This window comes from Telmatherina bonti (assembly GCF_933228915.1).
Source record: "Telmatherina bonti genome assembly, chromosome: 7".
Taxonomy (NCBI): Eukaryota; Metazoa; Chordata; class Actinopteri; order Atheriniformes; family Telmatherinidae; genus Telmatherina; species Telmatherina bonti.
The window spans coordinates 23,259,372-23,270,855 of record NC_136625.1 but is presented as its reverse complement, the minus strand read 5'-3'; the positions used below and the strand labels follow the sequence as shown (position 1 = coordinate 23,270,855).

The following is an 11,484-nucleotide window of genomic DNA, read 5'->3' as shown; positions in this document are numbered from 1 at the left end:
AAGTAAATTTTTTCTAAATAAATGCCAGAGAGTGATGTGGGAAACAGGCCTGTCAAGCATTTGTGGCAGCATTTGCTGTGCAAGATGCTCGTAAAAATTATATTCATTGAAGGCCTTTTGAACATCAGGGGTAAGAAGGGCAAATAGTCTGAGTAAAATGTGATGATCTGTGTGAGGTTTCCATAGATTTGATTTTGTGGAAATAAGGGAAGTTGGTGCTAGGATCACATACATACAGCGGTAATGTAGGTAACCCAGGATAATGCCGAATACGAGACTATTTCAGATGTCTCTTGAAACGATGAAGATTCTACACGTTGTGAAGTAAACGAACTTAGGAGGGGTGAAGAACAGTCTCTGTGGTTGTCTAAACATGTGTTTTATCTGCACTATAGTGTCAAGTCCTGATAAAGGTGGCTGCAGTCTCCCGCCAGCTCATTGGTAATACATATCTTCCATTCTGGAACAAATTATACAACCATCAGAGCTTGTTCTACAATACTAAAACAAATTTTCAATTACAAAGTCAAAGAGCATATACCTCTTGTTTCACATTACAGCCATAATAAGGCACAACAAAAACAAGGCCTGGAGCATTCAGCCTCACTGAATAGCCATAAGCTTCAGGCACCTGGCTTAGAGGCAAAGGGTGGGTTTTTCCTAAAAAGAAAAGGACAAAAAGAGAGAATGACAGCGACTTGACAACCTTTTTTCCAAATAAAGCTTAGGTTAAAGCAGGTATTTGTCATACGCACATCCAGCTGTATTTCAGCTGCGCTGTCTCCTTCAACTACCAGCTTCATCGTGTTGTGGTCACAGTGAAGTAAAAAGTTCAAATGTCTCCACATTGCTTCCTCAGCCATTTCATCAGCCATGTCTTGAGGGAAAAAAAGGGAGGGAGCCAAACCCATTTTCAATATACACACTGTGCCACATTGTTGTGCAGTAATCCATTACTTTCTAAGACAGAGACTCCGACAGGAAATCAAATTCTTTTCCATTAATTAGCGTGTTTCCCTTCAATACTACTGAGGTTGCGGCCTTACTAGTAACTTTTTTTGTTTAACTACTTTGGTCAATACATGCAAAATAAAACAAGTTAAACTCAAAGCTATAGAGCACAGGACCAACATTGCCACTATAGGTTGGCATTTCTTTTGTCTGTTTTTACCTTCCATCACAGAACTACAAAATTCAAGGCAACAGAAAAGAGCTCAATATGATTGATGCTGAGCGTTTTAGTCACAACTTTTAACATTGTATATGTGAAAGAACCAGGTGAGTCAGCTGAAACCAATCAGATCAACAGCTTTCAGCTGTATTGATGACAACATGGGAGCTTGTGGAACTTTGATGTCTGATTCTATCATCTTCCCTATGCATTATAAATACATTTTTAGGATTGTTGTAATAATTTGATTGCAAAATAAGCTCTTAATCGATTTTTGTTAGTTTTTGCTTTCTGCTTATGAGTTGGACACTAGGATGTAATACCATGAAATTCACATGGCTGTGCTTTCCTGAAGAAGCATGCTGGCTCACTGTCATGCTGCAAATGGCTAATATGCACGCCCCAGTGTAAACTCATACATGTAGCAGCCTGTATTTACCACAGCACTGATGACAACTTTTCCTTCTCCTATCCTGTTAAATGAAATATTACTATTGATCACTGGGCTCTTGATGCTACAAAGCAGCCAAGTGTACAAGTCAGTGTGTATTTTCATGACTATCATTATTGTGAAAACTTGAATATTTAGAGACAAACCCAAAGACATTTCTAAGCTTAAGATTTTTATTCTAATTCATTTGTTCATTCATTCATTTGTTCGTTAATTCATTAATTCATTCAGTCATTTTCTTAACCGCTTTGTCCAGTTAAGGTTCACAAGGAACTGGAGCTTATTCTAGCACAGAACAGGTCACCAGTCTATCACAAAGCTAAATTTATTCTAAATTCACAGTTTAAAATGTCAAAGAAAATAAAATCACTTCATTTGATCACAACAATTTCAGATTTTATCTGCATTATAAAGTTATTATGGACAAAGCCACCGATTCCCAGTCCCTCAGAGTGAAAAGGGCTTTCTCAACTAGTGATCAAACCTACAGTCATATCCTGATTTTGTGGAGACCCACAGGGATTTTGGACAGATAAGAACATTTAACCCCCCCCCACTCATTTTTGTGCCAAAAAAAATGCTTAATTGTGATTGTTCATTCTAATATGTGTTTAACTTGATGATTTATTTAGTAGTTTCAGAGATACAAAACATACACTTATAATTACTACAGATGTTCTTGGAGGTCACTTTAATATGAGCAATCTACACAGGCACCTTAAGGTGGCTTAGGGGATCCTTGAGACTGAAACAAGGAAGTGTTCAGTAAGCCGCGTAGTTCATTGCATACAGCCACCTATTGAAATGCCTGTCATTTATGTCACAGAAATAAAGTAGATGTAATGTTTCTTTACACTCACACACACTTGGGAGTTGTTTGTGTTCAAGTGTGCAACAATTTACAGGACTGAAATAGAACATCCGATGGTATTTAGAGCTAACTCTAATTTGACAACAATTGAAATTATATTCAGTGGCTTTGAAATAACAGTTATTCAGACTTACTGTTGTTTGTTGAAACAATAAAATTGTTTAATTGAAAAAATTTCAAGAACTTATCAAGTCTGAAGATTACTTTCACGGGTCCAGTCTGTATCTACAATCAGGGTATTCCTGACCCTAATACTAGCCTAGGGAGAACTCGAGCAGGAATTTCCAAAACCTTCACACTTTTCACACCTTCTTTTAGTTTGGTTTCTGTTCATACTGCACTGAATAAAAAACAAACTGCCTGGACAACGTCCAATAGTTAAAACAACTGCTCACTATGGCACAATACTCCCACAAAAACACAGTTTTGCAGCTAGAAATTAGCCAACATAGATTAAGCTATATATACAGGAAGATGTTTTAATGCAGGTGGGTCACGTTTTTTTTTTTTTTCTTTCTCCTTCTTTGCTCTTAATTTTTATCGACATGACAGGTATTTTACTTCCCAAGTGCTGGAGTCCCCTTTGATGTAAAGCTTTGCAGGAGTAGCTGTTTCCAAACCTTGCGGTTATTGCGAGAAAAGTTCTCATTATCCTGACTTCGCAGCCATTTATGTATATCAGAAAAGAATGGATCTGAAAACCGGAATAGTTGATGATACTATGTCTATACAACATTCTCAGAATCAAAATAATCAAACCCCAAAGTGGCAAAATAACAGATAATGGTTCAGTGTGATATTACACAAGTTAAAAAAAACTTTAGATCAAGTTCAGCCTAAAAAAAAAAATACCTTCAAATATATTTTTGTGTTTTCCTCTTTTCCTTATTATTGTAAATTAAATTAATGACAAAACAACACCAATCACATGAAATATAAAAACTCAACTCAGTTCAACTCAACTTTATTTATAAAGCCCTTTAAAACAACCAGAGTTGAAACAAAGAACGAATAAATAAAAATAATGTTAAGAAAAGGAAGGGATGGGAGTTAAGATTACATAATGTCTTTACATGTGGATCAGGTCAGTTATAAATGTTTACTTGCCTAATCTTCTAATAAGCGGATGAGGCATGGTAGACGATCTTTAGGTATTTAGCAGCACGGCAACCAGTGGTGTAATCCAGGGTATACACAGGTATACAGAGTATACCCACTTCTTTTTCAGTCAGCATTGAGTATACCCACTTCTAAACTCCCTGTGATGCTGCTTTCTACAATTACAAACCCAGTACAGTACTAATACCCACATGTATTTGTGTCACCCAGCAGCTCTGCTAAGGTTAGCCTTAACCAGTTAGCCATCAGCTGCATTAACTTTAGCCTAAAGATAAACATAATAAAGATATATGTATATTTGTCTATGAGAACTGTCTCACCAGTCTGTGTTCACGTACTGGTTTAATCATTTCATAACTCTTCCTCTCTGAAACTGAAGAGCAGAACTGATGTGACAAGGAGCAGATATACTGATGGATTTTTGGGGTAAACTAAAGAGAGTAGTTTTTATTTGTCACTTTTTCTGAAAGTATTTTTCTGGGCTACTTTTTTTTTTTTAAGTCAAAAAATTGAGAGTATACACACTTCTTGAGGGTCCACTACACCACTGACTGCAACTTACAACAGTCTAGTGCTACCTGACTTCCAACAACTAACTTTTTTTTATTTACAGAGTTTCTTATGCCCATTTCTGAATTTTGCATGCTGGATAATGAAGTCCCTATATTACATACATAAATGGGTCATGGGTGTGGATCAGTAAAACTGGACCTGTGCAGTACTCTGGTCTTGTTAATTTTACTCTGTTAAATACATGCTGTTGGCTTTACTTTTCCTCCTACCAAACAATAATCTGCATCACTTCCTTTGTTTCCTTGATGCTTCATAACATTTGCATGCATCGCTACCTTATTTCCATTATAATTTATTCACAAAAGAAAAGTGATATTTCAACAAACAATAATTGTAATTTGCAGGTGTTTCCACAGTGCTTAGCACATTAGCCTCAAGTCTTGTAAAATTTTGTTACTCTTGTGAGATTTTACAAAAGTTTCAGCTCATGCAAGGTAGATGTCGCGTTATTCTGGGATTTTCTACTTGCTGTGGAGAATTTGCTACGGCTTGTTGAAGCTTTCTCATTTTCTTCTAAAATTGAAATTTGCTGTTTGTTCCACACCTTGCAATCTTTACCGAAGATGAACTGATAATGATCCCCATGTCATGTCCAGGGACATGTAAATGTCAGAAGTGTTTCTCTTGCACTTTTGCGGAATGTTTATATATAAAAAATATCTGAAAAACCACCTCATGAGAGCATATAAACTTTCTTTTTAGCAATATTTATCACCTTTTTAAAAATGTATTTCCATTAGCATTGTTTTTTTTTTTGTTTTTTTTTTTGCAATATTTAGTTTTTGCACAATTTTAGGTGTAATGGAAACACACCTGTCTTTCTGGTTGCTGGATTGTCCATTTGCAAGTGAACCAACTCCCAGCTTTCAAGTAGACCAGAGTCCACAGAGTGGCCAGGTGCTCAAACAAATCCTATTATACCTGGAAGCAGACAAAGGTCAGTTTACAGCATGCCAAAACAGCAGCAGTGTGAATACAGATTTCCGTTTCTTTTCAGCACAGGTCAGGTTGACCTGTTGTATAGATCATTGCACTCTTACACACAGTAATTTTATAGTTAGTTGAACCAGTATGAGGGATGATAGAAAGTATGCTGAATGGATCTTGTGGACAGAAGTTGGTAGCTGCAGACCTCCATATGGCCACACTGTTAGCTCAAACCCAGATTCTCTATGAGCCAAAGTCTCTGCAGGCCTTTCCATTCTTCTGCAATGGACAACATCCTCAAACTCAACAGCAGCCATAATCAGTCAGAAAAACTAATTTCTCCACGAGCCTCACCCTCTTCTCACCCCATATGTCTTAACCCTCTATGGCATGGTGTTGCCCTCAGGCAACAAACCACTATTTTGGCCCACACACCGCCCCTCTAATTTTTTTAAAATCAAAACATCACATAAAAAGTCTCATAAGTTTGAGACCAATGAAATTTGAGCTGGGTGTGGCTTTGACCTTTTGTCTTGGGGTGAAACAGTCCTTTCTGGGAACACAGTCGACTTGGACACACTGCCAGAAGAAGGTAAGATAAATCTAACTTTTTAACATGTTTAAATTTAAACAACTTTGTATGAATAATTTCTGTGATGTGCATAAATAAGTGAAGAAGCATATTTGATTCATTAAAGATACTTTTTGTCTAAATTTATTGACTAAAATGGCAGTTTGTCATTCGTTGCCTCAGGGCAACATTGTGCAGTTAGACCACTTTTGTGTGAACTATAGTTATAGTGGGATGCATAGTTATCAACATAATCAATTTTTTGCTTTACTGTCTACTATTACTCACAGGAAATGGAAGCACGAATATTTTATGGATATAAAGAACATGATGAAGAAGAGTGGACTCCAGAATCAGGTTTGAGGGAGAGTTAGGAAATCAGGATTCAGTCAGTAGACTAACATACTTTATGGAATGAACATGTGCATGTATGTATGTGCGTACATGCATCAGTGGGTGAAGAGAGGTCTATGAAATGAAAAATACTTTATTAATCCCCACAGGGAAATTCAATACACACACACATATATGTATATATATATACACATACATATATATATATAGACAACATAGTCTGGAGCGTAAGAAAGGTCGTCCCAGTTCCACAATTGCTGCGGAGAACGAGGAAAAGAAGTGAAGAAGACCCACTACACCTATTCCGGTCTATGATGTGCGTCTGGATGCCACAGCCCACTGGATGGTAATGGATGAGAAAGGGAGATGCAAGCTACCAGGATGAATAGATACACCTAAAGCCAAGTGCCAAAAATGTGATGGCCACCTCTGTTTCACATCCACCAGCAACTACTTCAAGAAGTTTCATACAGAGTGACACAGACTGCTTTGTATAAAAGATAAACACAGTACCACAAAGAGCACACATACAGAAACAAACACACACTGCAGCTAATCTCTGATGCACTAATTGATCATTTGTGGCAATTTGTTTAAATAAAACTTGTTGCAATTGAAATAAAATTTTCTAAAGGATTACTTTTTTGTTCTTCATTCCAATAATATAAAAAACCTTGCCGTTTTAGTACCCTCATAGCATGTTGTTGCCCTGAGGCAACAAACCAAAATCTGGTGGTTGGGGGGGCCACAGATTTTCTGACTGATATATAAGGACTCCAAGCTCCCAAACTAGGGTGGAATATTTTTTTCCTCATAAAATAAAAAGTCATGCCATAGAGGGTTAACATACCGTCCTTCTACAGTGTAATCCCACCCCTCACCTTCGGCATAGTCTGACAATTTAGCAGCCAATAAAATGATAGGGGGTGTCAAACCGCTGACACACTGAAATTAGATTGTGCTCAAACACTACACCATTAAAACCACTTCTGTTGTACAGAGGTTTTTGTGCTTTTCATAACAGTTAAAAACTTAATGACTTAGACATTTTAAGAACCATTTATTTTAAGCTTTAACTAAGCTAGATATGCAAATGAGCAGTCACCACCAGTTTCTTTCAAAACATTTATTGTTTCAGTTTGACTAGCCTTGGCGAGACGTGTGTGGAAAAAGCACATGTTCATAAGAAAGAAAAGGCAGGTGTTCAGGTGGATAAAAAGGCAGGGGAGTATCTGGAGCCTGGGCAACTGCAGATGGAGGCACTGTTGGCTTTGTTTCCAATCCATGATGCCATGGATAATGCACTTTAGGAACATCATAAGGATACACAGGCATCATGTTTGGATAATGGGGTCCAAAAGACCACGGAAAGTATGAAAGAGGCATCTGTGGAAAAGTTACAGTTTTTGGTTCTTGAGTGGTAGTTGGTTCAGTTGTTGTGGGGGAGGGGGGGACAAAAGGATAAGAAAACTGAGCATAAGGGGGATAATTTGGATATTCAGGCAGGTTTGCGGCATGATCAGTTGTTGCAGGATAGGAATGAGGAAACTGGATTTGAAAAGGGGTTTGCATGAGGCAAGTGATAAACTGGTGGCAAAACCTGAATCTGGGGATCCTGGGGTGCTGGTTGAGACACCTGAACCTGGGCATCCTGGCTTGCTTGAGGGGCAGATTGAACCTGGGCATCCTGATTTACCTTTGGGGCCATTTGAACCTGGTCATCATAGTGTTTATGATTCAAATGCAGCCAGAGGTGTTCAAGGGGATTAGGATGCCAGTGATGCTCCTGGGGCTTGTGGTGCCAGTGATGCTCCTGGGGCTTGTGGTGCCAGTGATGCTCCTGGGGCTCGTGGTGCCAGTGATGCTCCTGGGGCTCGTGGTGCCAGTGATGACCCAGGGGCTCGTGGTGCCAGTGATGACCCAGGGGCTCGTGGTGCCAGTGATGACCCAGGGGCTCATGATGCTTATGACCCAGGGGCTCATGATGCTTATGAGGCTCATGATGCTTATGAGGCTCATGATGCTTATGAGGCTCATGATGCTTATGAGGCTCATGATGCTTATGAGGCTCATGATGCTTATGAGGCTCATGATGCTTATGAGGCTCATGATGCTTATGAGGCTCATGATGCTTATGAGGCTCATGATGCTTATGAGGCTCATGATGCTTATGAGGCTCATGATGCTTATGAGGCTCATGATGCTTATGAGGCTTAAAGGGCCAGTGGTGCTTATGAGGCAAATAGTGCTTTTGAGGCTCATCTGTTTCAGGTTTGGGACACAAGAGGGACACTGGATTCCCATGCCACTTCAGTGGTAGTACATAGCTTCCACCCTGTAAGATGAAAGCAAATTAGAGCAAGGTATCACAATCTTGTCATAAGTGTCACCCAGTTAGTAGTAAGCTTAACTACACTAAAAGGTTAGCAGTCAACTAGAGCAACGCTGGCATCTTGTAGCCAAAAATCAGTTATCAGGGCCAACAAGGTTTTTACCCTAAATGGATTACAAAGTCAACACTTTAATTGTATATCAGCAAATATTACCTGTTGAACCACATGGCAGCCATCATATGGAACCGTCATAATAAATACCAGGGAGTTACCATGCATGTTATAGCCACATTTTGGGGGGACCAAGGACACAGGCAGATGTGATTTGTCCTCTAAGGGCAATAAGAGATTTGCACCATAATGCTAGCCTTGGCATAAACATATCATTTTGAAATGCAACAGTCACTGAAGCTCAAAAATACCTTGTTCCACTGTAAGATGAGAAGCTTCAGGTCCAAGGTACCTAAACTTCATGTGATCTCCTAAACAGTGCAGAGATGTTCCCATGTGGTTCCATTTGTCTTTTGACGACACATAATCTTTTAAATTGGACCAGCCTGTTGCAGGGGACAAAAAAAAAAAAAAAAAAAAAAAAAAAAAGCTCAACTTAAACCAAAATAGCCTTTTTTTGGTGAATGAGAGAGAAAGAAAAAAAAAAGAAAAGAAAAAAAAAGTGTAACCAAACTCAATAGAAACCTCGAAGTAGCTTGAGGGGGACGCTCGACAAACTGAAACAGAACCTAAAGGATAACGGCAGCATTATCTGCCATTGAAAAGCTTTCCTATTGGCAAAGTGAAAGCAATTAGACAAATGGTGTATATTCTACTTTCCAACAGTTTGTGTTGCAATATTAAAATAGCAGTAGCTTTGCTTACTTGATGTATAAGAATTGGCATACTACTACAAAGCAAATAAACGGGATGAGGTGGACATGCCTGGGAAGTCCGCTTGATAAGCCGTTTCCTCTTCAGTAGCATTGGAGGAGGCTTTCCCGGTCCCTTCCGTTCCCCCTGAGCCTTTTCGCAGAACGTCTCTGAACACGATTTGTCCTTCTTGAACGCCCGCCGGAGTGGCGACAGCAGCATCTGCCGGTGGTTTTTGTTTCTCTGTTTTCTTTAGTCGAAGGCAGTCTGTTGTTTGCACTAAATGACATGTCAGAATCACGACTGCAGCCAAACAGACAGAGGCACTTTTCCTTTTTTCTTTACGCATCATTCAATAGTGCGTAACTCCTGAAAACACAGAGCTGGAATAACGTGTTTCGTCTCAACTATTTCTATTGACACGTTTTCCGACAGCAAGTGCGTCTGACGCTGCAACGCCCAATCAAATAACAGCACAGAAGGTGGTCTTTAATTATTTAAAATGGGTTACACCTGATGGAATGGAACAAACGCCCTGAGGCTGCGCATTAGTGATTGATTAATATTACTTGAGCTTGTAAAACCACTGGATGTTTCATATCTTACAAGTAAATAACCAGACATTTTTCTTTGACCTAGATAACAGTAAAATGCATGATTGCTCTGCCATCTGTTGGAGAAATGGTAATATGGCAGTGAATGACAAACTTATAACTGCAATGCTTATTCTCTTGATTATAATCAACACTGTCGTGTCATCAATGTTTTCTTAAACTTATACTGAAAAAGTAATATGATATATTAAAAAATAGATATAGCTGTAAAAAAAATCCTTGCTGCACGCTTTAATCTAATTCTGTTTAAATCTAAAAAGAAATGATGAGACTATTAATCAAGATTTAAACATGCATGGCAACTTATCTAAACAGGTAAACTAACCTTACAAGTGGTTTGTAAGCAGCTGGGTTACATATAGAACTCTTATGTTTCCACATTCAAGTTTGTGTATTTATTTATTAATTTTTTTTTATTTTTTATCACTGATCCCTTCAATGAAATCTGGATAAGTTGACAATTTATTTAGGCTATTTATGTACATGTCTATTTAACAGGAAGAAATACATAAAAATTGCATCAGAAAATTATAGAGTACGTGTACAGGTTTCTATTCAAGGCTAATTTATCTGTAATTTATCTAAAAAATTATTAAGAAATATTCTAAACTCAACCATAACATAACATTCCTAATAAAATCTTATTCCCCCCCCCCCAAAAAAACAAACAAAAAAGTCCACGTTTTAACTTGTTTTCTTTTAACACTTTTTGTAGGGTTTGTGTATATCATAACCTGTCAGAACATGACAATATGTTTATATGTAAGAACTGCTTCTTCTTCTCCAAGGATACTGACAACACAAGGAAGTTAGAATCAGTACTACACAGTTCACTGCCATTGTGGTGAGTACATGTCCTTGAGTTTTTCATTCTTGTACTGTTTTAGTAGTATATTACTCTCAAATTATTTTTTAAAGCTCACAGTGATGTTTGAAAGTTTCAAGCAGATGTTTCTTTTTACCCATTTAGATCTTTGTCACCAATTTTCCTGATGTTATGATTTTATTATGATTAGGAAACTAAAGACTTCTTTTCTTCTGATTTGAGTGTGTGATCATAATAAAGCATGCTCTTATCTGCTTTTAACAAAATAGAGTGGAAAACAGCAGTGACTATCAGTTATTCAACCGTGGAAAAATAACCACAGATATTGGTGTGACTACAATGGAAAGGAATAAGAAAATGATGACATCCTTCTCTTCCAGTCAGTCTGATCCACACATCTTTAAAAGTGACCAGAGTACTTAACTGTAAATTCATCATTTGAGCAGATCTTTTGTTTCCAATTTTAGTTGCTGCTGAATCATTAGAACAGAGTCTGCTGTTAGACTCCGATGAGCAAGTAAGAAATGTAAAAAGAAAATCGATCTATGAAAATGATACATTAGATCCCTAATATTTCAACTGAACTTTGCATTCTTCCCTGTGTTTGGTAAGAGGAACCAGGAGGGATCTCTGCAACCTGTAAATGACAAATCCATTTGCTGTACCGGTCCTGCAGGGGTTCTGAGAAACAACTGGGAGTCTGAATTCTGTAGGCTGAACTTGACAGCCACTCTTGTAGAGGTACTGAGATTAAATGTCTGTCTCTTGTGGTATAATTTCATCTAGGACACATCCATAGTTCTGCCACAG

At 38.1% G+C, this 11,484-nt stretch overlaps 1 long non-coding RNA gene across 1 annotated transcript; it reads right to left on the bottom strand.

The window, feature by feature from the left end:
- Nucleotides 1-8,598: 8,598 nt before the first annotated feature.
- On the bottom strand, nt 8,599-9,568 carry LOC306758714. The gene is made up of 3 exons (XR_013771392.1): nt 9,307-9,568; nt 8,793-8,927; nt 8,599-8,702 (listed from the first exon to the last, which is right to left on the bottom strand). It is a non-coding gene; the product is annotated as an uncharacterized lncRNA (long non-coding RNA).
- Between the last annotated feature and the right edge of the window lie 1,916 nt (nt 9,569-11,484).